This window comes from Heliangelus exortis, chromosome 4 (assembly GCF_036169615.1).
Source record: "Heliangelus exortis chromosome 4, bHelExo1.hap1, whole genome shotgun sequence".
NCBI lineage: Eukaryota > Metazoa > Chordata > Aves > Apodiformes > Trochilidae > Heliangelus > Heliangelus exortis.
Window position 1 is genome coordinate 38,492,620 of NC_092425.1, and position 27,680 is coordinate 38,520,299.

Below are 27,680 nucleotides of genomic sequence, written 5' to 3' on the forward strand. Positions count from 1 at the left end.
GCTTGCTTGTATCCATCCTGTACTGAACAGATGAGATTCATCACCTCTGTAGGCTGGCCCAAGGCAAAATTGTCATGGCTTACCAGAAGAAAAATTCACCTGCTGCTAAATCATGGTATTACCTGAGGCAGTAATGAGAGGAACTTTCTTTTCATCCACTTTTCTTTGAATCCTGACTCCTGTTAAGAATGCACTGAAATCAGATGTCACCCTCTCACCAGTTCATGGCTGTGATTTTCCCAGTCCAAAGGCCTTTGTGTCCTGCCCTTTACATTGGCAGGGAAATAGAGCTCTCCTGCTGTTAACTTCAGTATTTAAAATACTGTTACAAACACAGAAACCTGAGAAGGAACAGCATTCCCTGCATGGGAATAATATAGATGATTAATACTCAGATGAAGTATTAATAACAAGCTGATAATGGCTGTATCAATCAGGACAGCTGGTTCCTATGTCCACTTCACCTCAAATTTACAGTCAGAAAGGTTTCAGAATGGCACAAAAATGCTTCACTTAAGCTACAAGATTTCTAGGTGGCTGTCTGATCTCAAGGTAAAGATGACAAAGGTGCCTGGAAGGCCCAGATCATGAAGTTCTCCAGAGGGTAGTGAAAAGATTATTTTATGACACAATATTCTGACAAGGTGTGAATCAATTTTAATCAAAGATATACTTGCTTTCTTTTGCTGTGATGAATCTGGAAATGTTTAACCCCTTAGGCTTGAAGGAAAAAAAAAAAAAAAGAAAAAGTGTTATTTTAATGGGGAAAAAATGTGCTATATCTTTGGATTGAGCATGAGTTTGACAACTAAAAGTAGGTAAAAATACATTTTTCCCTTTATTTTTACACAGCAACTGAATAAAAGCAAGAGCATGTGCTTTATCTTTCTATCAGTAGCTGGGATCTTGCCTTATAAATTTTTATTACATATGGCAGTTTACTCAGATTTGTAAAGAAGAAAAAGATTCCACTTGTGAAGCCATCACAAATTCCAAAGGACTAGACAAATATTTGTCAGAATTATGTGTTAATTAAAATCATCTTACAGCCATATACTCTAGAGCATCAAAGTACCTTTTTGTGTAGCTGTAAAAAGAATGTCCAGGAGTCTTGTAAATCCACTTGTGAAATGCAGCTGCTTCTGGGGTGAAGTGTAGCAACTAATTAATAGTAAAAGTACACAATAGATTAAACCAGCAGGTGAATAAAAGTTTTTTCCATTTTTGGAGGCAAAATATAAGTAGAGAAAATGCGATTATACAGCTGGAATTTGAGAGGGACTTTGTCATGAACTTAATAATTGTTTTTCTAAAGAAAATGGTGGCATCTACATGCTACAGATGGAGCTAGAAATACCTGAATCAGACTTGATTCTTCAGGATTTTTCTTTTGTCAAAATAAACCAACTTCACAGCATCCTTTCCTCACTAGGAACAAAGATTGGTTGATTGCAACTTGAATAATCAATCCTAATATGTTTTTTTTCTAAATTTGTCTTACTAATTTCATCCTATGGGTTCTGTAATCATATTCTCATGGATATTGATGCATTATTCCTCAGAAGGAGCCAGCCAAAATGAAACCCTACCTGTTCTTTCTGGTGGCAAAACTGCCTGTTGTCTTTATTTTCCCTGGTGGACCATTTCCAAGTTTTGAAAGTTCTTGAGAGAAAGTAGAAAAGCTGATTATGTCTGTTCATTTAATGTGGTTTGTGGGTTTTTTGGCATTTAGTTTTGCTCTTTTTAATGTAATAACTGATAATATCCTCTCCATCCTTTAATTCTTTGCACAACTGTTTGAAGAGTTTTGCCTAATCTCTATAGCAAGGCCGATTTTTTTCTCTCTCAGCTGAGCTGTTTTCTGTCCTGGCTTCTCATTCTGTTTGAATGATGATGAATCCAGTTTGTATTGCAGTCATCATTATTGTGATTATTTGCTGCAATAAAGCACAACCAAGTTGTTCCCAAAGCTTACACATTGTACTAGAGAAAAAAAAAAAAAAAAGGAAAAAAAAAAAAAAGGTGCTGCACAGCAGTTAGGGATAGATGGAAAAATAAATTCTGCCATGCTACCAGAGTGATAGGAAGCCTCCTTAGTTTGAATTATGATTTCTTTTTCTCAGATATCAAAAAATAATCTGCATGTTTTGTGTGGTGTTTGAAAGGTGCTCTTGCTTCAAAAGCTCTCCACAACTATGGCTCTGTACAAACCTGACTTCACTATAAGCATCCTGTGTATTAATGAAGACATTTATTAAGATTTTGCAATCCTTAACGTTAATTACTGCTATTAATGAATAAAATTGCAAGTAGAGTTCAACTAAAGGTTTGCTAAGGTATTAATGGGGCATCATTAATAATGCTCATGACTGTCTACTTGGAATTATTTAACAGCCATGAGACTTATTATCTACAGGACCTCAGTTTCAACTTTCATGACTCCTCTTCACATAAATCAGTGATGTCCCACAAGCTCTTACAGCCACATCTTCAGGGTTTAGTTTTTTTTTTTGGAAGAAAGGTTTTAAAGCTATATTTGAACCCAACACCCTTCATCTGTCTGACTTTATATTTTATTTACTGCAAACTTTCAGTCTACTATCAATAAAGGAACTGGTAGGAAAAAACCCCACAGAATTCCCATCACTCAGGAAAACCAATATTTCAGTGAGTTTGTGAATATTAATCATGGAATCATAAAATCATAGAATGGTAGGGGTTGGAAGGGACCCGTGGAGATTATCAAGTCCAATCCCTCTGCCAAGGTGGGATTACCCAGGGCAGGTCCCATGGAAATGTGACTGGATGGGTCTTCAATGTCTCCAGAGAAGGAGACTCCACAACTCCATTACCCTTTTAGTAAATGAAATATGAAACCTCCTAGGATTATTTTTTCATATCTATATATGTATTCATAACTATATCACCAAAAAATATAATTTCAGCGTCACCAATACAGTTTGCTTCAAGTGTTTTATCTGCTCTAGGTTCTGTTATGAAAGAGAAAATGATAAGGTGGAAATAACCTATTTCAACATATTTTTCAAGTAATATCTGACAAGATCAGTGCATTTCCATGCAGAATTTTGATATTTGATTTTTAAAAAAATGCAGATTATTTATTCAACTAATATTTTTAAATGGCAAGAAGATGTATTGCTTCAAACAAGCTGAGGTTAAAGGAAGGTGTGCTCATATATTATGAAGTTTATTCTGGGAGATGTGACTGGCAAGGCCTTGTGACATCTTTTGGTGACATTGCATGAGGGACACATGTCCAGGGTTGGCACATTACTCAGGGTGGTTTTTAGTGAGTGATCTCTTTGAATACCTGAAGTAAGTACAGCTCATAGATGGATGAGCCACATGTAATGGGAAGGATCTATTCAGAGTGGGTCATGGTTGGGTGAAATGCTGACACTGAGCTGATGTGACAAAGCAGGGACTTCTCTCCTATTTCTGAGTGTTTATCTGTGGCATGCAGCAAGTCATGGCAGGTGAAGAATGCAGAGATTGCCCAGATGTGGTGACAAGGAGATAGAACAGATGTGGCACCTTTGCTGCTTGCAATGCACATACAGATGAACCAGCAATTCTTACCAGAATTAAATAAAAAATAAGGCACACCATAATAAAACAGGAGAAAAGGGTAATATAGTCTAAGAACAAGTAAGTGAACAGACCCCAGAGTTTAATAAACCCCACCTGGGGTACTTTGTCCACTTCTGGAGCCTCCAACACAAGGACATGGAGCTGCTGGAGTGAGTCCAGAGCAGGACCATGAAGATAACCCAAAGGCTGGGGAACCTCTGCTGTGAGGACAGGATGAGAGAGTTGGGGTTGTTCAGCCTGGAAAAGAGAAAACTCCAGGGAGACTTTAGAGTGGCTTTCCAGTACCATAAGAGGCCTTCAGAAAAGTTGGGAAGGGGCTTCTTACAAAGGCCTGGAGTGACAGGACAAAGAAGGGAACAATTTTTAGCCGAAAGAGAGTAGATCTAGACAAGCTATTAGGAAGAAATTCTTTAGTGTGAGACACTGGCCCAGGTTGCCCAAGGAAGCTGTGGCTGCCCCATCCCTGGAAGTGTCCAAGTCCAGGATGGATGGGGCTTGGAGCAACCTGGGCTGGTGGGAGGTGTCCCTGCCCATGCAGGGGGTTGGAATGAGATGGTTTTTAAGGTCCCCTCTGAGGAAAACCATTCTGTTTCTATGATTCCAAACTACTTAGCACAGCATATTTCCACTGAGAATTAAAGTGCATTTACCCCACTGCCTGTTCATTATTTGGGGGTTCTGGGTTCAGGGTTTTTTTCCTGTTTGGTTTTTTTTTTTCTTTTGGTTGCTTTGGTTTGTTTTTTTAATGGGAACAGTGGGTTTATGGTCTGCAATGAGGAGCAGGAGGCCTGAACTTAAACTCTTGCTCTTTCACAGACTTCTCTCATGACTTCAAAAAGTCTGGTTTTGTTCTTTTTCCTTTTTTTTTTTTTTTTTTTTTTTTTTCTGGCATCCCTACAATGAAGGCTGCAGCTTGGAATTGCCAGTGGGTTTGATAGGATACTGGAAACAGTTCAGCTGTGCCAGCACCTGCAGAAACACTTGCTTAGAAAAAGCATCTTTGATATCTTTGGAGTGAGTGGTTATCTGCAGGAGCTTTTATGAGGAACACCCATCAATTTTTTTTTTTTTTTAGTCCTCTGCCAGGAAGCTTCTGGGGTTTGCAAGTGTAATGATTCCCAACAGATGTATTGCTTTCTGGAGAAGGGTAAGGCAAGAAGGTTTCATGGATTAGAGCCAGGAGTGACCCTGGGGCAAGAGATTGATTTCATTTCAAGCACTGTGACAGGAAAGAGAGGTGTCTGGGACCACGTAGGATAAGAAGCATTTGGTCTGGGTCACCTGTGTACAGGAGCAACATTTCCAGCAGTGAGAAGGAACCTACAAACTCTTTGCTGCTCAAAAAGAGTGAAGGACATTGACATCCCCCGAAGCCAGTAATTACTGTTTCTTTTTTCTTTCTATTTCTTTTTTTTTTCTGTAGCTGGGATTATATTTATAAATATAAATATACAACCAAAAATTTAAAAATTATAAATAAATAATAAAAATTATAAATAAATAATAAAAATTGAAATAAATATAAATATAAAAATATACAAATGCAGGTGTCTGATTTTTAATGCTTCTTTAAGTGTATGGGATAAGATTGTAGGCAATGGTCCTGTACTGAAATGGCCCTCAGACTGTAGATAATAATAGGCATGAATAAAACTCTTGGTTAAATATTTGGGAAAAGGGGAAGGTGAGCTGAGGGCACAGAAGAATAGAACCTCTCCAGTGGCATTAATTCCACTGCAACAACTAAAGCTTGCATAGGGCTGAAGTTCCCATGGATCAGTCACACTATCACTTCATACTGGAGCCAGGTTCACTATGTAAACAGGTGAAACTGGGATGAAAAGCAGATACAGAGTACAGTCTATCATGCAATGCCCAGCAGGCACTAAATACTCAGGGGGACAAGCTGAAAATCAATTATCTTCAAATAACATAGCAAAAACCTCCTCTGTTCTCACTTAACCAGCATCAAGTCAATTTAAATAACAACATGCTGAAGCACAAAAGCAAAGTCAATCCTCACGAAAGTCTTTTTTCAAGGCAAACTGCATCACCCCAACCCTTTTGCTTTGCCTCTTCAAGGAACTCTTTGTCCCTGATGTGGATATGAAGAATTAATCATCCTGTTACATAAAATGCATCCTCTGTGGGGAAGATGCAGAAAGCACGCAAGAGAGGGACGGATTTTTTTTTATTTTTTTAATTTTTTTTTTTTTTAGAGTAAGGTCACCCTCAGGGGGTGAGAGCACAGGGAAAAGTGCTCACTGAGTAATTACCATTTCTGGATCCTCTGCAGAATTGCAGGCTTGATATCATCTGAAAGAGCCCATGATTTTCAATTAACTCTTTGCTCCCATAGATGGGTAATTACCTGAGTGCAGATTATGGGGGGGGGGAGGGGAGGATGCTTGGGACCAATCTCAGCAGGGAGCTGAGGAATTGGGAATGGTCTCCTTTTCCCAGCAGTGCCCTGGATAACCAGGGGATGCTGACAGCATGAAACCAGCCCAGCATAGCACGTGGTGGTGGCTTTTGGGTGACAAGAGCTGTGTCAATTTGGTGGGTGCCAAGGCTGCAGGTGCCTTCAAAGAAACCAAGACGTGCAGAGGAAGCAAAAAGAAAGGCAAGAAGATTTTTGAGGTAAGAAAAGGGGATGGAAAAGAGGATCTCTTAAGATGTATCCTGTTATATCAGCTTCACTGTGGTTTAATTACTTCAAGCTAAATTTCTGAGAGCCTGCAGTAACTTGTTAGACTCACAGTGGAGTTTTAATGAAGTAATTAGGGAGTTTGATGAGGAAGGCAAGGATTTTAGAATTTAAAGTATTCTGGAGAGTGTTCAGGCAGGGGAGTCCTTTTCTCAGGTGTCCCTGTGTTACATAATGATTAACCTTGAGTGAAATGTTATGGGGAGGGCTGAGAGCTTTTATTCATGAGTCACAAGCATAAAATCTGACCCAATAGCTCTTAAAAAAAAAAAAAAAAAAAAAAAAGTCCCCCAGAAAAGAACTTTGTCAATGTGAAGCCTGTGGGACTTAGGTCAAAATATGCATTCAGGTATCAGATAAGATTTAGCAGAACATTTTTTCCTTGAAAGGGCAGACTTAGTGAGCAATATCCATAGAAATAAATAGAAGTTCTGCATTACAATGTGCTGAAGAGATAATGTGGTTGGTGTTCGATTTTGTGCAGCAGTTTCAAACTGCTCAGGAAAGAAATGGAAATATATTACAAGAAAATTAAGAATACAGGGATCCTCATTGCTGTTACTTCTCCCATCATTTGCTGTGTAAGGTTATGTCCTTTTGAGTGTGAAGCCCCTGGGGATTTTCATGTGAAGGAAAAATACAATCCTATGGGAAAGAATCCACCAGACTCTCCTTGTTAAGGCAGCTGTTGGATGTGGTTATGGAGAAGGGAATGCCAGGGTTCCTAGGTTAGCTCCTCTGCAGAATTATGCCTGCAGAAGTCCTAAGGTCATGTTTCCATAATTAAGAAGAACATTTTAATAATATAGATACAACTGCTTTACTATCAAATCTCAGTATGTCTTTCTCAGAAAGTTGCTTCTAAATGAACATTCTGGGGTTCTAAATGAACATTTCTGTAACCTTCACCTTGAACAGAAGGGTGGCTATGATGGTACAGATATTCACTGAGACAGATTTTTGCAGATTATTTATCACCATCAACCCATACACCAACAGTTTATTTATTGCTGCAACACAGAACACATTTTGTTTGGGATATCAAAAAAACTTCAGCAACTACTTCCAGAATCTTTCCATCCCTCCCATCCAGAGTTCCTAACAGCTGTGATGGAATTCCTTGATGAAAACCATTGCAGGTGAACCTTGCTTCCAAGTTCTCTCCCTTAAGATGCCCATGAATAAAACAGGTGCCTTATGGTTTGTTTTACATAACTGTTAGTTTGCTCTTGGCCTTTTTTTTTTTTTTTTGGAGTCCATCAACAAGTTCTATCTAAAAAAAAAAGGTCAGGATATAATTCTGGGGACACTTCACTCCAAGAGCTACTCATAAAGGCAGCAAGGATGAGGCTGCACCTGATTTGGTTCTGTGTAGACTTCATAGCAGGTTTGGGGTGAAACCACCTTCTCCCTGACAATTTTTGCATTTTAGGACAAATGTCCAGAGGAGACCCAGTGCAAGTGCTGTGTGACAGGGACACAGGAGTCTGTTCCAGGGGCAGATATTTCACCCAGTGTCTCTCCAGCACTCTGCATGCCCACCAGGGCCCAGCCACACTTGGCAGGATGAGTGCAGCTTGTTGAGAACTCACCCCAGGCAAGACAAAGCTCTGGGATAATGTTTTCCAAAATAATCTTTTGGGCAAAAAAATTTCCTCTTTCTCCTTACAAGGTCTTCTGGGAGCTCTGGAAACTTCATGGGAGGTGTCAGCTCTATTCTAGTCAGGAGAGCCCATCAGCTTTTTGAGGTGCAAATAGAAATCCCACCATGAATAACATAAAGTACCAAAACCTCTTCAACAGAATATCTGCTCAAATATATGAGTACTGTATAAACTATATCATCTCTGTGCTGATAGCATAGAGTTGGAAGCAATCTGTTTTATGACTAATAAATCAGTATATTTTTCTCAGTGGGGCACAAAGGGATTTAATTCTGAAATATCAGCTGTGTTGTGCTATTTTGTGGCACATTTCAGCTCAAAGGTTACAGTACTCACTTCATCTTGAGTAGAAGGTCTAATCCATCAGTTAGGGCCATCTCATTATAGTTCCATCAGGGACATCTAATGACTATGGGTACCTAATACAAGTTTGCAGGTGATTTTGAAATGTGGCTCCATGCACTTGGGAGGCATCTTATGTCTGAGGAGAAAGGCAGAAGGAAATAGCAGCTAAAAAAGAGAAGTAAGCATTTAGGTAGAATAACTGTGGCTACTTAAAGTATTTTGAAGCTACAATTTAGGTGAATTCACCACTAAGTAAATATTTAGAGAATTTTTAAATGAATTAATGCATATTTTCTGTTACAAACATGAAAATACATGGTAATTATAATTATGCCTATTTATATCTACCTATATATTATCAATTTGATATTCAGCTCTGCATTTATAGGCACTATATACACAAAGACAGGCATGTGTGCATTCTTCAGATGTGTAAATCCATGTGAATTGCCTTTTTTCATCACTAAATGCAGCCAGTTCTATGCTGGAATTAATTTGCTATTCTAGCTGCACAAAAGACATTCAGAAAGGAAGAGGAATTGACTATCAAGGAAAAGGCAGAAAGTTATACTGAAATAAGACTGACTGCTATGGTCAAAGTACTGCAGAAATGTCAATGCAGTCCCAAATATCCTGGGATGATCCTCATTTCTCAGTTTCCTTAGTTCTGTAGGAGCAAAATTTATCTCTGTATTGAAGATTTTGGTTGGACGTTAAATGAAACTAAAATACACAGAAGAGCTGGAAGGGTGGTGGTTACCTTTTTTCCTTTTTTTTTTTTTTTTGGACTTAGATGGTGACCCCCCACTAAACTAAACCTATGGTTTTTTGTCTGTTTTTTTTTTGTTATTGGTTTCCTTTCTGGTTGCAGTCTTGGGAAGACATGGACCCTCTAAGTGCCTGCACTTAAGTTTGGGAAATTAAAAGTACTTTGGTATCTTAGCAGAAATATCTCTGATATCTGCTGCAAACTCTGGAGTTTAAGACCAGCAATGGTCTCTCCATCTGTGGAGGTCTTCAAGGTTCCACAAATGAGGGTACAACCATCCTGGGCTCCTGCTCCGAGCAGAAATCTGGCCTCAAGACACCCCAGAGGGGTTCCTTCCACTCATGATTCTATAAATCTGTTTGTATATATAAATATGATTTGTGCTATAAACACTCCAAGTCATGAAAAATACCCAGCCAAAATTTTATAGCAGTTTCAAAATTTTGAATGTTTTCAACTTCTCATTAATTTATTCCTGAGCTAAAAAGTTTTTGAAAATGCTGAAAGGAAATGCCTGACTCAAAGGGTGTTTTCTATGAGAAACTACAAAATTTACAAACCTAGGATGTTTAGCCCAACATGAAAGTAAATGCTGTGATAAGCTAGAATGAATGTCAGTATTATGACAGGTTGCAATGCAAAGTGAATAAATGTGGGCTGATGGCAACAGAACAGCAGCATAATTTTGTAGTTTGGGATTTTTAGGGTTTTGCATCAGTTACTGTAGCAGGAGAAAAATCTTCTTTTTGGCTCTGGCAGTATGAAACCACCACTGAAGGGATCAGCAATAACCAGTGAGCTGAATCAAAGTGTCTTTCTATGAACACATCTGTTAATCTGGAGCAGGAGATATTTGGCTCCACATCTGTGGAGTATTGTGGGACCTCCTGGTAGCTTCCAGTGGGAAAAAACACTCCTCTTATCCCCTTTGTTCTGCAGCATAGTTCTGCAGAAATTGTTTAGAAAATGGGTGTGAATATGTTAGTGATGGGAAGAACTAAAAAAATAGCAAACTGAGGCTTTACTCCAGCTTCTGGATATGCAACACTTCTTTGGAAGAATGTCCTGAAAAGAGAATAGAACATTTTCAAAGATTGCTTTTAAATGAGCAAAACCATTGCTCAAAAAACTTTCCCACACATCCTTGAGCACTGGCATTAATGTTAGGGTTTTTTCTTTAGCAAAAAAGCTTATTGTAAAAATGGTGGAAATATATATTTGTGAGACATCCCACTGCAAGTCCTCTTACAATCTTTACAGTTTGATAAATGTGAAAAAAAAAAAAAATAGCCTCTTGGGGTCAATGGGATGTTTTCCTAAGTAGAAAGCCAGAAGGATGCTTGATGCAGATGCAGGGCACCTGAGAGAAATTTACTTCAAAAAGCATTGGCAAGCTTTAGATTGGATGTTAGGAAGAATTTCTTCACCAAAAGGATAGATGATAAATCCTTTCACTAAAAGGATTATCATGCACTGGGAGAGGCTGCCCAGGGCAGTGGTGGAATCACCATCCCTGGAGATATTTAGGAGCTGCACAGGAATAGTGCTTAGGGATATGGTTTAGTCAAGGGCTTATCAGTTTTAAGGCTTGGACTCAATGATCTTGAAGCTGTAGAAGTGGAATGAGGTGGTTTATTTTCATGCATTTGAGTAACCACAGAACTCTCTCAGCTCTCTGACAACTCTGCAGTCTCCTAGGTCCATAACACCTTGTATTAAGTATTGCTGAAAACTACTTCATCACTTGCTCAAAGCTCAGCTCAGTGTCCCTTGACTGACCACACTGTGTTGGATGACAAATCCTTCTATTTGTTTTGGTGCTGGGTTTGTTTGTTTGTTGTTTTTGGTTTTGGTTTTGTTTTTTTTTTTTTTTTAGAAATGGTTGGAAGATCTATTTGCCTCTCAGGGCCACGAGTTACCTGGGTGTAAGAAAGGGCAGAGCTTGGCTCTGAATGACCAAAATATTCTTTCCCTTGGCTGTGAGATGCTGAGAGAGTGCATAAAATTAATGCAGAACACAAAAGCTTCAAAAGAAACAAAAAGAAGGGGATGAGCCACCTTCACATGCCTCCTCCTTCCTGGGGGACCTTCAGAAAAGTTTCTGCAGGACAACACAGACTGACTCAGGGGTACAGGTGTAAGGCTGAGGAGCTGCCACACTCAGAAACTACCAGCATTTCACTCTGCCATTAACCAGGCTGTGCTGACAGCTTGGATGGAGAGCAGTGGGTTGGACCCACGTGTGGTGGTCACGGGGACTGCTGGTGTGGTGGTCCCCGTTCATTGCTCTCCACCTTGCCAAAGGCAGAGTTTTTGTCATGTCCACGTTCACTGCAGCTTTTCTGCAGCATGGCAAGTGGAGCTTCTGCATTTTGGATGTGTTGCAGCCTCTTTAGTACATTGTCACAGCAGCCATGAGATGCCACCTCTCAAATCACTGCACACACTGCCTCAGAGGCAGGGGACAGGAGGGCATGGCCTGGAGCTGTTCCAGAGGAGGTTTAGGTTGGATATTAGGAAGCTCTTCCTCATGGAAAGGGTGATCAGACATTGGAATGGACTGCCCAGGGAAGTGGGGGAGTCACTGTCCCTGGAGGTGTTTAAGGGGAGACTGGATGTGGCACTCATGTGTTGTGGTGTTAGGGCATTAGTTTGGACCTGATGGTCTCAGGGGTCCTTTCCAACCTCTGTGATTCTGTAGAGCTTTTCTGTTTTCATTCATTATACCCACTGAACTTTTTTTCAGAACAGGCAATTTTTAGGTAAACTCAATATGGGGAAAAAAAAAATAAAATACTTGTTGGGTTCAATATAGAAGAGAGTCTGTTTAATGAGAAGAGCAAAGCTAACACTGCAGTTTTTAAAGCACAGGGGAAATTTAAGCATGGAGTAATAGAAATGGGATTGCAGCCTTTGTTCTTAATACGTATTGCATCTAACAATTCCATTTGTTCTGCTGTTCTTCAGTGCCAGGGCTAAGCAAATAGTTCTCAATAAATAAATTACCCTTTGAATTTAACTTTCATTCCTGCTCATGGAGTCCCCATGTGCTGATTGCAGTGGTTTCAGACTTTATTTGCAATTCAAGATCATGCAGGTTCTTAGGTGAGAAGAAGGAGATATTTATTCTCGTGAGTTGCCCATGTGTTAGGACACCCTCAGCTGATCACAGGGTGTTGTGGCTTCTACCCCCTGGTAGAAACATGAAACATGAATGTCTCCTTTTGGAAAAGTGAACACCTTGATGTCTTTTGTGTGGGAAAGTTAAAGTGGAGTCACTGTTGAGAGAAAAAAAAAAAATACTATTTTTCTGAATCATTTATTCTAGATACTTAACCCAGGGTTACACCTAAAGGGGACACTGCTTGAGAAAGGGCACTCTGAAACTTCTACCAAAATAAATTAGACCTTTTTTTTGCTTTGAGAAGCACACCTTTATGTCCATGAAAAAAAGCAAAGGATTTCCTGAAGCCTCCACTGTAAAACAGAGGACAAAACCAGGTCACTCTGAGTTGTGTTTTTCCCAGTATTTCTTTTCTTGCTGTAGTAAAATATATGGCTATGATCTCACCCTGAGAGATTGTTGCTTTGCCTCAGACAGGGCCAATTTTTTTTTATTTTTTTTTTTTTCCAAAGGAGTTACAAATTTTCAGCTAAGAAAATGCCACAGATGAGTTTCTTAAACTGTAACTCAAATCACACAGCAGTAAGTTGGGAGGATTGCTCCAGAGCTGCTTCTCCAGCAAGAAGAGAGTGAATTGCAAGTTGTGTATGGAGGACATCACAAAATACTCCTCTGGCAACACTCCCTGTTTATTTTCTTCAGCATCTCTTTGTAGGGGACAAAAGAGTACAAACACGAGAAACTGAAATCTTTTATATTTTCTCTACTCTTCCTTTGGTGGGCAGAGTTTGAATCAAATAAATCTGTAAGTTTTCAGAACTAAAAGGGGAAGGCTTGGGACCAGCAGCTTATGGAATGAGTTTTCTCTGGGTGATTCCATGGAAAAAAAATAATGTCTTACATGTCACCTTGTTGGAATATTATGAAGTTTTCAAAGATCAAAATACTCCACAGAAACCTAGTGGATTTTTCTTACAGTTTAGAGATGGGAATCAGTATTTAGGATGGGTTTGGCTGTGTGCTTCAGAAAAAAAAAATACCAGATTCTAGATGCAAATGGGAAAAAGCACTAGAGGAAAAAAATAATAGATGCTATAAATAAATAAATAAATAAACAGTGAGAAGGATATCAAAGAATTTAATTGATCTCTCAGCTTGTAAAAACCATGTAAGTTTTTTAATCAGTAAGCATTAAGTGCTTAAGAATACATGTGGGCACACTGTTTCCTATAGGCATCCAGAAGTAATTGCCCTTTAGCCCCAGTGACTGATAGGTAGCACAGAAACACAGGGCTGGTATTCTGTTAGTTTTAGAAATCTGAACTCATCTGCCAAAAGGTATTAAAAATTTCATTGCTTTTTATAAAAAAAAAAAATAAATTACCTAGACTCCTAACAAAATATTGAATCTTTTTTGAGAGGTGCATCTTAGCTCCTTAAACTACACAAGTTTTCTTTGTTTTTTTAATCTCATTTACTACTTTCCTTTTAAAACAATATGATCTCCTTTATTAATGGTTATCCGAAGTTTTCTCTCTTTATTTATTTCCATCCTTGAGAGCAACAGACAATTCCTTTCTCAGGAAAACTGGGCAATAGAAAAAGGAAAAGCATCCTCATGTTTTAGAGCAGTGACCCTGGCATATGTAGAAGTAAATGCCAAGTGCTATGTGTGGTTCAAGGATAATCCTTTTGTGTGCTGCATGAACTTGTGAAATCATTATCCCAACAATTAGCCAGAATGATTAATGAGGCAGGGAAGGAAGAGGAGGGGGAGAAAGAGAGTGGTTGCTGCCATTCTGTTGGTACAGAATCTATATTTCTCTTGACTTCATCTGTTTTACTTTACATCTTGCCTGAGTGTCTTCAGTTTTTTAGGAAGAGGCTGCCATGCTTCTTGGAGCAGATATTTTTTTTCTGTGGCAAATGTTAGATTGATATTGTCGTGCTCTCCCAGCTACCATTCTCTTTTTTTTTTCTTTCCAATGAATGCAGCAGGGTCCTATTAAATACAGCAAAATTATTAAAAAAAAAAAAAAATTAAAAGAAAAAGAAAAAGAAAAAAGGAAGAGAAAAAGGAAGAGAAAAAGGAAAAGAAAAAAGAAAAGGAAAAAGAAAAAGAAAAAGAAAAAGAAAAAAAGAAAAAGAAAAAGGAAAAGAAAAAGAAAAAGGAAAAGAAAAAGGAAAAAGAAAAAGAAAAAGAAAAAGAAAAAGAAGAAGAAAAAGAAGAAAAAAGGAAGAGAAAAAGGAAGAGAAAAAGGAGAAAAAGAAAAAGAAAAAGGAAAAGAAAAAGGAAAAGAAAAAGGAAAAGAAAAAGGAAAAGAAAAAGAAAAAGGAAAAGGAAAAGAAAAAGGAAAAGAAAAAGGAAAAGAAAAAGGAAAAGAAAAAGGAAAAGAAAAAGGAAAAGAAAAAGGAAAAGAAAAAGGAAAAGAAAAAGAAAAAGGAAAAGAAAAAGGAAAAGAAAAAGGAAAAGAAAAAGGAAAAGAAAAAGGAAAAGAAAAAGAAAAAGGAAAAGAAAAAGGAAAAGAAAAGGAAAAGGAAAATAAAAAGAAAAAGAAAAAGGAAAAGGAAAAGGAAAAGGAAAAGGAAAAGAAAAAGGAAAAGAAAAAGGAAAAGAAAAAGGAAAAGGAAAAGAAAAGAAAAAGAAAAGGAAAAAGAAAAGAAAGAGAAAAAAAAGAAAAAGAAAAAGAAAAAGAAAAAAAAGAAAAGAAAAAGAAAAAAAGAAAAAGAAAAAGAGTGGGGGGAGAGATGCCCAAATCAAATGAAAGCTGAGTGGGTTCTGTTTGCAGGCTGGGGCCTTGCTCCCAGAGGGCCCACACAGAACGTGCCCTTTTATCTTGGTGCCTTTAAGCTATGGTGGTCTGTTCAACCTTCTGGGGCTACATATGTCCCTGGGACAGCATAATTGTTCTCAACAGCATGAGCTTAACTTTATCATCCCTCCTGCCTCTTGATGGACTGCAAATTAAACAGTGGCTCCATGAAATCAAACCAAGCTGGGAAGTTTCAGCAGCTTTTTAGGGCTATGTTTCTTATAAACAACACTTGTTATTTTTATGGGTACCCTGAAACACTTTTCTAGGGTGATGAGATGGAATTGATTTTAAATGTCTTTTTTTTTTTTTTTCTTTTCTTTTGTAAACTCTGAGGCAAAAAACAATCAGAAAGAAATTAGATTAATGAGGAAAGAAAGCTAGACATGGACATGGAGTATATGCATGGAAAACATGCAGGAAGCCAAAATCCCAGTCAGAGTTTGCCAAATTACCCACAACTTCTCTTTCCAAGCCCTCCTACTAACTCTCCATTGTATGCAAAGCCTGCAAGTAGGGAGCTAATAGTGTAGGAGTGTCAAGTATGCATTGGAGATGTAAATTTTACAAGACCCCTCTGCTTTGCAGGGAAAGGGACATCTTTGTGTCACACACAGCCAGGAATGTCCTCTCAGCACTGAGCACATAAAAAAGAACAATAACAACAGGTAGGAAGCATCCTCATTTCATTGAGTCACGTTTAACTCTTTGATCTAAAACTCAGGCAAAGTTTTCATAGATGGAGTTATCCTGATCTGTACCACATTCTTCAGCTCCTTAAAACCCCTTGAATTCCTTTTTCTTTAGGTGTGTATCTTCTTTGCCATTTGGTCCTAAAAAAAGAACCACCAGGAAATTTGAAACTTCTTCTACCTTGATCCTAATGCCCATATTTCAGTTTAAATGAATTGCTTGTGACTTATGTTTAGTCAGATGAAATTTTTACCAGCACTTTTAATGATATCATCCATATTCATCTGTCTCTACTGGAAATACCTGCTTTAAAATATTGATTTTATTTTTGGTAAACATCAGAAGGAATTTTATTCTTTTTTTTTTTTCTTTCTTTCTTTTTTTTTTTTTTTTTCAGAAGAACACAAAGAATGGAAATCATTGAGCCACAATTTTTATGTTCTTTCCTGGAAACTGGCCAAACTGGGCTATAAGTCAAACCAGCTAGAATCATGTGAGGTTTTAGCTCCTTTGTCAGCAAGGCAACTGCAATTTTCATTGGATGCAATAGTGTGCTGCTGTCTGAGGGGACAACAGGGCTCAAGATCTGAGGTCTTCCTTGCAGTTTGTATTTCCTTTAGTCTTGAAAATTGTTTTCCTTAATCTTAAAAACAAACAACAAACAAACAAAAAGCCACTAAAAAAAAAACAACATCTGAAAAACACAATTTTACGTATTCTGAACACATATTATGATGCATATATATATATATATATATATACACACACATATAAAGTTTCGTCACTGAATTATATTTTTTTCTTGGTCATAGCCTAGGTCCTGTGCTGGGCTGCAGAGGCCTCATGTGGAATTTAGACAAATATTCAAGTGTCTACATCTGTTTCTTTGTCCTGATGACTATCAGAAAGGAAGCATGTCCTTTCCAGTCTTTTTGTGTCATGGACTTGAGGGTAAGCTCAGAAGGGAGCTTTACCAATGGATCTTGAAGGCTGTATGAGATTCTTACATAGACTGCAAAACTCTTAAGGCCAATTCACAATTTGAATCTTTTTTTTTTTCCACCCCAGGTCTTAAAAAGGGTTGTGTTGGATTAAGCATCTCCCTTGCAGCTTTTAAACTGTGTTGCATAAAACCTAAAATAGTCCTGCTCACAGAGTGAAAAGCTCTCCTGGAGGTAGAATTTCTGAGTTTAAGTCATGACTACAGACTGCCTGCTCCTCCCTGTCAAGTTATAATTTCTTTGTTGGCAAATAAAGCCTAAAAGTTCATTATCAACTCTTCAACAGCCTTGCTATGCTGGCATCAGGAGAGACAATGTGTTTCATTACCAGATTTGTAGCAGAAACAGTAAAAATTCTGCTTCACTGCTTCACAGTTACCTTAGTGACATTCACTGTGGAAATCTGCTGCAGATGTTTATGGAAACAGATATTTTCTAGAAGGAAATAAACACTTACTGAAGTATTTATGTGACATTAAGTCCACAGACAGTGCAAAATGAACCCTGGTGGCTTGATGGCAACTCTACGGTGACTGCTGCACACCTATGAGCTGGCAAGGTTGGGGCTTCAAAACACTGGTGGTCCTAAAGCTGTGTGGAGCTGCCTTTCTCAGCATCTCAGCACTTGCACCAGCCCACATCTGGGGTGATCCCTCTGTGGGACCTGATGGAGACTTAGGGGTAATGGCTTTTAGCTGGAAGAGAGGAGATTTAGGTTGGGCATTATGGAGAAATTCTTTAGTCTGAGGGTGGTGAGACCCTGGCTCAGGTTGCCCAGGGAGGTTGTGGCTGGTTGTGGTTGGTATCACACAGCCCATCAGCCACCAGCCCCTTGAGATGAGCGTGGGCAATGGGCACAGTTCAAAGGAAAAATGACAAAAAAACCCAAAAAAAACAAAACAAAAACCCCAAAACACTATGGGAAGGCTCCAAGGTAAACTTATAATGGCTTTCCATTATCTGAAGGAGTCCTCCAAGAAATCTGGGGTAGGGCTTTTTGCAGGGGTGTGTAGTGAGAGGACAAGGGGAAATGGTTTAAAAATTGGAGAGAGGAGATTTAGGACATTGGGAAAAAGTTCTTTCCTGTGAGGGTGCTGAGACCCTGGCACAGGTTGCCCTGGGAGGCTGTGACTGCCCCATCCCTGGAAGTGTTCAAGTCCAGGTTGGATGGGGCTTGGAGCAACCTGGGCTGGTCGGAGGTGTCCCTGCCCATGCAGGGGGTTGGGAATGGATGAGCTTTAAGGTCCCTTCCAACCCAAACCATTGGATGATTTATGATTCTATGACCTTCAGAACTGGGTGGCAGGGAATGTCCCTTAATGTGCTGAGGAGGAGTTGTGAAACCCTCAAAAAAAAACCCTCAAAAAAACACATTGCCTGGTGCCCACAGCGGGGAGGTAAATGTGGGACTCAGCCTTCCCTGTTGTCACAGTCATAGTTCAATGCTTTTGCTCTTTGTGTGACCAGACACAGGGCCTAAGCTGACAGATGCTCCGTGCTCCCCTCCCTCAGACTGTCAGGGATCATGTAAGGCTAAAGAGAAGGCACGTGGCCTTTCAAGCATGAGCTAAGAGAGCAGCCTTTGTCCCCTGTCTTATCACTGTCTGGTTCTTAATCAGCATGGATGAGCTGAGAGATCTGCAATTAGGTAGCTTCAGGTTTCCTCTGTGCTTGTCAAACAAAATCCTCATGCCTAGAGTGTAACACAGGTCTGCTTTAAGCTACGTATTTTCTCCAAACTATGTCTTTTTCTGAAGAAACATTTGGTCTTTTTATTTTGCACATTGCTGGATGTGTGGAATTTGGCAAAGTCTCCTGCACAGAGCCTCCTTAGGTCCTCTCAGTTGGCTTTGTTTAAGAATCTGATTCATTGAACAACTCGGTATAATTTGGGACTGGTGCAAATCTAGTTTGAGTCAATGCTAAAAGAAGCCAAACTTTTATTATTATGGTTCAGGCCTTCATTTCTCTTGTCTCAGTTTCTTGATCTGTAAGGCTTCCTGAGGTACAAAGCTACCTAAAAAGGATCTACTCAAAGCCTAGTTTGCAAGGACATCTTCATTTCTTATTCTCCTGAGACAGAGGCAGACAAAATGCTGCAGTTGGTATGTCCAGAATATAAAATTAAGTGGCACAGGGAAATGACCACCACAGTCTGGGAGAAACTGGAGGTCAAGCAACCCATGACTTGACCTCTTCATGGTCCCAGGAAGACCACAGTAAGTGGATCTTGTGGTTCCATAGAGAGAAGCTGAGGCTCCAGCAGTCTGTGCTGTTCCCAATGTCTCCCAGGAGCTCTGGGGCTCCTGCATCTTGCTTGGCCATCAGCTCTCATCACCATGGCTCAGATGGAGCATCCTACCCTGAAAGGAAGCCCAAAGCAATAGCAGACTTCATGTGCTACCTAGAGAAAGGTTTCTTAACAGTGCAAAACTATCTGGGGTGCTCTCACTACCTTGAGGGTCTGTTCTGTTTCCTCATCCAAGTATTGCAATTCATATGGAAAATATTAACAAAAAAATTTCTGTTGTTCTACAAAGTGTAGTGAAAGAACCCAGAATTTTTCTAAGCCTTTAAATGTTTGTTTCATGCTCTGCTGCAGATATTTGCTGTGAGTTTGGGTGAGTCACTGGTGCAGCTGAAGTGAGTTTGTGTGCTTGCTCCTATGGATGGGATCTGATCAGTTTCCCTCCTGTGAATGTCTCTTTATGGGAGGACTCAGTATGGATTTGTGCATGATTTTTTTTTACCTATTCACATTAAACAGCTCTAGCCCAAATCCTTGTAAATAATAATATGTGTTTCAAGCATAAATGAAGTAGTGAAACTTACATTTTAAGAGCTACCTGGGACTTAGCAAAAATACTAAATAAAAAAATAAAACTCACACATTTAGCTGCTGACTATATCAAGTTTACTGAGATGCTAAAAATGAAGGAAAACATGCCCAGGAAACAAAAATCCATGAGAGGTCAGACAAAAAGAGAGTTTTCAAAGTTGCAATGCAGTGAAATGAAGTAGAGACTCAGCAGATTGTTAAAATGCTGCTCTTGTCTCTGTCAAGAAACCTGACTACATAGAGGTAAGAATGCTGTTTTATATCCAGAGCTTACTAAACCTGTGCTGAATGCATATCTGGAATATATTTCTTCTTGTGTGAAAGGACTACATATTGCTATATTAACAGTAACAACATGGTTATCACAGCACATTTCAAGGAGGTGGGTAAAAAAACCACAGGTTACCATCCTAATTCTTCCATAAGTCATGAAACCATCAACATACTCATTGTTTCTAGCATAAATTTCATATTTCAGAAGCCTGTTTCTCCCTTAGAAATGGCTTATGCAAAACATACTAGAAATGCATTTGAATGTCATGCCTGAGTCTTGGTAGCATTCCTGCATATCAGCTCAAAGCAAACAGCATTTCTTCACTCAGATGTGTTGTGTTGACTGAAAAATGTGTTAGTGCAGTCAAGAATACAGTATTTGTCATCCCCAGCACTTTGAGAAGTTATTTCTTGGAATAGAGTTCAGCCTCGTTCTGCAAAATATTTGCTGCTGGGCTCATCTTCCCCATTTGTAGATAAGGTTGGATGTCCCTATTCTTTTTTTAATTTTTTCCCTCTGCTGCACTGTTTAGGGGCCTCACTGTTTCCAGCAGGCAGGTTTCAGATCAGTAAGAGGTAATTTCTCCCTGATAAAATCCCCTCTCCTCTTGCTTGGGGCCAAGAAACTGCAGCAGCAATGTTATTCAGGAGGCACTGGGCATCCTTGGTGGTGACATCTGTTTGGTTGTCTGGGAAGGGATTGAGGTACAATCAGTCATATAGGTGTTGAATAGTATTGGCTTCCTGACAGACCATCAGAATAGCTGTAGCAGCAGTGTGTAAACCAGCCAGTTTGCTCCTGTGAAGCACTGTGATGTCAGGAGCTCAGTTTTACTTTCAGTATTGTATGAAGCAGTACATGAAATCACTTTGAAGATGGAAAAATATGCCAACAGAAAAAAAAGATAAGCAAAAGCATGCTTTGCCTATCAGATTTTTCTTTACTAAATTGGAGATCATCATATGACTAACCTATGGCATCACCAACAGAATTAAGTCTCCCATCTTCTCTAGAATTTCTGTATGGATTACAGATCATTACCTAAGATTTAGATGAAGGTAAGGCAGAGCTTGCAGTTCCTTTGTCACCAGCTGGTGAATAAAAGATGAAGATTAACATGATTAAAGAGAAGTGAAACAGGGGTTCAGCAGTATTAACTCAAGGGAGTAATTCTCCTGGACACTACTGGGACTGTGTCCATGACTAAGGACAGAATTATGCTTTGAGGAGAGCAAAAAGCAGAGCCTGTCTAACCAGCCCCTGGGGAATGGGAGTGATTACAGGGCATGCTGTTGTCTCTTCTTTTATGGGCTTAGGCAGCCACCTGGAAAACTTGTGGGGGAGTCAGTGCCACTGCCATAAATCCCAATGTATCTGGGCTCAGACTCAGAGGTGAAGGCTGTGGCTTAGCATTGCTGAGAGTGGGTACAGGGACACAGTCACTGAAGCCTTGTGTCTCAAGAGCATAATCCATGGTGTTTCGTGGTCTTTCATCTCCACCTCAAGTAAAGGGCTGAAATATGTGAGATGAATTGAGCCCCAGAAGTGTCTGTTCCTCTGCTCTAACTGTGCAGAGCTGCTCAGATGCTGCTGTGCAAGCCAGAGGTGAAGGCTTGGGACACCTCATGAGGTTTCAGTGGGACAGCAGAAACCAGGGATTGACCCTGCCCTGCATCCTGAAGGGCAGCTCTGTCCCTGAGCTGCTCCCCTTAGTGAGGGATGGAGGAAATCTGCAGCTAACCCAGCATTTCTCTAGAGGCTTTCATGCCCATCTTTACTACTAATTGCCCAATACCTCCACTTCTGCAAGCTGCATATAGGGGGAAACAAAAAAAAAAAGAGTTGTCATTCCTTGTTCCATATTCCTTGTAACAAATTTGAAAATATAAAGACAACTTTTAAGTGTAGCATCATCTCAGGAGACATTTTCCTAAGTTAACACGATTTATTTACACACAGACCTGTGCAAGCAGCTTCTTGGTCTGCTAGAAAAGAGGCTGCTTTCCAAAGGCAGGCCAGAGACAAATGTTTTTTCAGTCAGTTACCTCTGTCTCCTTCCAGTGGTTTCCCTGCAAGCTCTGCCTAATGAGCTCTCCAGACTTGCAGCAGGCAGGACACTCAGCTGGGTTGGTGTCCAGCTCCTGTAGCTGCTGAGCTTGAAAAAGTGCAATAAGATCTTAAAGCTGGGAAACTTAACCCAGAGCAGTTAGGGAGTAGGACATATTTATTGCAGAAGTAGAGCAAGGATCCATTAGGGTCTCCATTAAGATCAGTGTATTGAGGAAACTCAAGAAATGGCAGGGGATCTGTGATTTACCTGATTTTCTGAGCAGCACAGGCAGTACCATATACCTCCAGAAATAGAAATATAAATCATAAGGCAGTTCTTGTTCTTTTGGTAACAGGCAAGCTAAAAAAAAAAAAAAAATGGTTTTTTGACACCATTTCTGCAGGCACTTCTGGCTACTCAACTATATGTCAGACAAAAAAAAAAAAAAAACAAACTTCCATTAAGAGATGTTATACTTTTGTGCTGCTCTTTTCTCCAGCTCTTGAGTTTGGGCTTATCTGCTGTATAATGCCAGAACATTTTGAGTTGAGGAGTTCAGATGTGTTTTCTGTGAGTGATACAAAGCTTCTAGAAGTCATAAAAAAACTGGGGAAGCTGACGTGACAAGGAAGAAAACTCTTCCAAGGTGCTTCAAGAAAGTTGTACTGACTGCAATGCTCTGTGGAGGTTGCTTTCCCTTTGGCATTTATTTAAACACAATTAAAGAAGCTGTGAATTTCTGAGCTATCTCTCACTAGACACTTAGCCAGAACTTAAGAACCAAAAGGTCTTTTTACTCCTCTGTCCCTGCTTCTGTGAGAGGCAAGTTTCAGCCTGAAATGGAAAGAAAAAATGAGCTATTTAGCTTTCCTGCCTTATTGGGAAGAGGAGTATTTTAATAGGCAATATTTCCAGAGAGAGAGTGAAAATGTATAGTAATGCTTTTTACTGTTCACAAGCCAGAAAGGAAAAAAATACCACCCTCTGAATATTCTGGTTTTAAAAGGAGGGTTGGAAATTATGCTCTCTAGCTTCCCAGCAACCAGCAGCCTGGGGACTCTCTTAGTTGGAGGTCACACCCATACTGCTGTGTTTAAAAAATAGTCTAATCCCTCACCAGTTTATAATTTTGGCTTTCAGGACTTCTCGTGTTAATGAGTTTTACAATTCCCATGTTGTCTGGAAAACTACTTCCTTTTGTCAGGTTTCAGGCTGCTAATATTTCTGTATAACCCATGGCATGTGTTGTCAATATGTGTTGTCCTTGTTATTTCTCTCTGGCAAATCTGGTTTTACAAACCTCTATTGTCTTTCCCCTTACTCTGCTTGAAGAGCCCTACATTATTTAGTCTCTCTTTAAAAAAAAAAAAAAAAAAAAATTGAAAAAAAAATTCAATAATCTGATTTCTATTGCTCTTTTCTGCAACTTTTCTAGCCCTACTCTATCATTCTTGTAATAGTGGGACCAAAACTGCAGAATGTGCCATTGATTTCTGCAGAGACATAATATTTTCTGTTCTGCTTCCCTCTGTATTCCTGCTCTGACAATTCAGATGATGCTGTTTGCTCTTTTGACCATCACTAGGCACTGAGCTGACATTTTCTCTGAGCATTCACGAGTCTAAAACCTCTTTCCTGAGGGTTATTAGGTAATTTAGAGGCTCTTGAAGTACACGTGCAGTTTAAATTGTTTTTCTCACACACACTGAACTTAACAGCCCTGAATTTACTCTTTTATTTAACCACTTGGATGAGCAGCATGGGGAGATCCATCCTCAGCTTCTCACAGTCCACTTAGGACTGACTTTGCCATCTCATTTTCCACCTTGCTTTTCACTGCTTCTAATTTACCAGTACAGATAATTTTTGTATTAGCACAGCTTATCTGAGGCCGTAGTTTTGGATTTAACTTGCTTCAGAGTTTCCTTTAATGCATATATTTTTATTTTTTTTAATAGTGTGACTTTGTCATCACTGTTTAGGATGGGTCTTTTGAGGACAGAAGCCACTTGACCTGTTTAGAATGTTATTTATAATAATGCAATATATAATATATCAGTACTTTTTTTTGTTTGCTTCCCCTTCTTTTTCCCTTTATTTTTGGCCTTGTTCTCTTTTATTTTAAATTTTGAGCTGCTGCTTTATGAGACAATACCATGGAATATAAAATAATAATATATAATAATAATATAATAATATATAAAATAAGAATTAAATAATAAAATAAAATATTAAATAATAATATAAAATAACATTGATCCATGAAATGCATAGAGCATTTCATAAGGAGGAAAGAGAGTCAAATAATGACTACATGTCAAATAATGACAAATAAGCTACAAAATGATGATATCAGGGAGTCTTCCATATACTACCAGTACAGTTGTTGATGAAATTCAGGGAAAATAGTCTGCAGCCTACACCCCAGACATAACCTCCACAGAGACAAAGAATTCTTTAGGAGCTCCATAATTTTAGACCTTCCATTTACTGCATTCTTCACAAGAAGGAGCTTGAATTATGATCTTGGATTTAAACTGTGTAAATATATCCATCATCTATAAGAATGGAGTTTCCTTCCAGCCAAAAAACTCCTTTCAGATGCACAAGGACTAAGCTGAAACATCCCTTTCATAACAAATCAAAATTTGCAGGAGCTTTTCACAACTGAATTGTTCTTTGTTTGCTGTTCTTGCTGCTGTTCTCTCCTTGTCAGCTCTGGAGGAATTTTTGAAAACTTCTCCTTCCTTGATTCTAATGTAGATTATAGAGTGGGAGGTTTTGGTTCTGCAAAAACAAAATCATTGCTTGCCTACACTATAATGAAAGCCTCTGCATGAAATATGACTATCAGAAGGGATGATGGCTTTATCTGAAGCATTTGAGTTTATGGTTAATTTTAGTGACTGTACAGATTATAAAATTGAGTTCAGTCCTAATGATATGTGAGTATTCATTAGGGAAATCACTTTATTCACTGCACTGGTCCCTTCTGCACTGACATTTCTGAATCAAATAATAGTTATGAGTTCTTGGGCCTGATACTCTTCTTGCTGGGCAAATTAGGAATAACTCAAGAGAAATCAGGAAAAATGGTATAATCCTAGTTTATCTCTCTGCCTGTCCATGCATATTCCCATTCCAATTTTTTTTTTTTTTTTGCTTCCTTTTGCAATACTCACTACAATTTACCTTGGGGCAATTTTTGGATGCCTGTGACTAGCAAAAGCAAATCTTCTCAGGCATTTCCAGGGAAAAAAAATATGTAGGAAAACATCAAGGAGAGAGGGTACTCTCATGTGGGAAGGCAGAGCAGATCAATGTTTCATTCTGGTCCAAATGACCTTCCTCTTGGAATGACATCACCCATCTGAGACTGAGCTTTTGAACAGGATTGATTCTGTCTCATCTTCCCCCTTCTGTGGTGACTAATTTTTTTCAGGGTTAATGATAAAGTTTTCCCCCAGAAACTGTTTTTGAATATTTCTGCACTGTGACTATGATGTTTGTAGCAGTGGAGACCTTTTTCTCCCATCTTAATTTACTCCTGCACGAGGCCCTCGTGTTCTCTTCTCTTCCACTGCCTTTTTTTTTCATGATTCCACACTTGGTGCTTTTCTTGCAGCCCCAGTTCCTGGATTATGTGGCTTTCAGAAGATCATCTTTTGTATAAACAAAAGCAAGGAAGGTTTTTTATCAGCTGTACTCAGAAAGAAGAGGTGGAAACAAAATTCAGGTACATCTTGAAATGTCAAAACTCCCAACTGTTTCTGAAAGTCAACAGGATTTGAATATATTAATTATAAAGCAAATTTCATAATTCTGAGAATAGCTTAAAGATATTGAAAGAGGCCCTTGGACCTGATTACAAATTGACTGTTACAGCCTTACTGTCAACTATGGGAAATTTTCCAGTGTTTTACTTCCTTACCTGAAGTGACTCCAAACTCCAAATCTCCTGGTTTCTAAAGAAGGACAAGTGCAGGGGAATTCTGAGCTCTAATTCAACATTTTATTACAAGATTCTAAATGTTAAGCTTGCTAATGAACACAAAGGTACATTACTGTAAGAGGCTTTTTTCTTTTTTTTCTTTGTTTTTGTTTTTGTTTTACCCTTGAACTACAGAGAACAAAATCTTCCTTTTTTTATAAGATAAAAAGCACAGAGGACTTTTTTTCATCTGATCAAAAGGCTCAAAATTCTTAATACTGTCCCTTCTGTGTCTGTAGAGGTTTGTCTGTGTCACCATAGAGTCTTTTATAGGGTGCTGTTACTTTTTTCCAGAGTGGGATATCATCCTAAAATGTCCTTCCAGCTTTCCATGTAAGAGATACGTTGGATGAGTAGATTCTGTAGCTGCTAAAGCTATTTATTGTTTTCCTGGATGTGGATTATGTTTCTTCTGCTGCCTGTGAAAAAGCAGTCATGGAAAGAGATAATGTCATCACTTAATATTTATGAATGGGTAGTTTTCATTTAATAGGGAAATCAATACTTGTTCCTAGAACAGTTTGTTTTCCTTCTAAAACAGAACAATGAGCAGGATTGCCAGATAACTCTCTGGATTCTATAAATGAAAAATATCTGTTTATATATCTGCTTATTAACTCTTTTCTTTTATCTAGCCTTTTGTATTATGTTCTTGAGCCTGTTACACAGTGTTCAAGAGGTCATTGAGTACATCTCTCTTTTTATCATATTCTTCTCTTCGATTATGTAATTGATTTTAAGACCTATTTCATATTTCACTGAGGCTTGTAAATATATAGATGTGACTGTGTATGTGTGCATCTGGGTCTGCATGTTTATTTATGGAATTGCCAGTCTGCCAAGAATTGCCTGTGACGTGGACAGATTTATTTATCTGCTTATTGGAAGCACAGTTTCAAAATAATTGCCAGGTGAGACCCAGATTTTATTGCTAGTCCTCTCTGTTTCACAGCTTTCCTGAAATGGTTTAATTATCAGCTATTAAAGGTGATAATTCATGCACTAAATCTGAAGAGAATTTTTTATTAAAAAACCCTCATTACACCAGCAATGCTAAGAGTGCTGTTTATACTCCTTAAACTTGTTTTTACCCTAGTCAATAAGCCATGGTTTTGGAGTTTTTTTCATAGAATTATAGAATCAGGGTTTGGGTTGGAAGGGGCCTTAAAGCTCATCCAGTTCCAGACACAGGGACACCTCCCACCAGCCCAGGTTGCTCCAAGCCCCATCCAACCTGGACTTGGACACTTCCAGGGATGGGGCAGTCACAGCCTCCCTGGGCAACCTGTGCCAGGGTCTCAGCACCCTCACAGGAAAGAACTTTTTCCCAATGTCCTAAATCTCCTCTCTCCAATTTTTAAACCATTTCCCCTTGTCCTCTCACTACACACCCCTGCAAAAAGCCCTACCCCAGATTTCTTGGAGGACTCCTTCAGATAATGGAAAGCCATTATAAGTTTACCTTGGAGCCTTCCCATAGTGTTTTGGGGTTTTTGTTTTTTTTTTGGGGGTTTTTTTTGTCATTTTGTCCTTTGAACTGTGCCCATTGCCCATGCTCATCTCAAGGGGCTGGTGGCTGATGGGCTGTGTGATACCAACCACAACCAGCCACAACCTCCCTGGGCAACCTGAGCCAGGGTCTCACCACCCTCAGACTAAAGAATTTCTCCATAATGCCCAACCTAAATCTCCTCTCTTCCAGCTAAAAGCCATTACCCCTAAGTCTCCATCAGGTCCCACAGAGGGATCACCCCAGATGTGGGCTGATGCAAGTGCTGAGATGCTGAGAAAGGCAGCT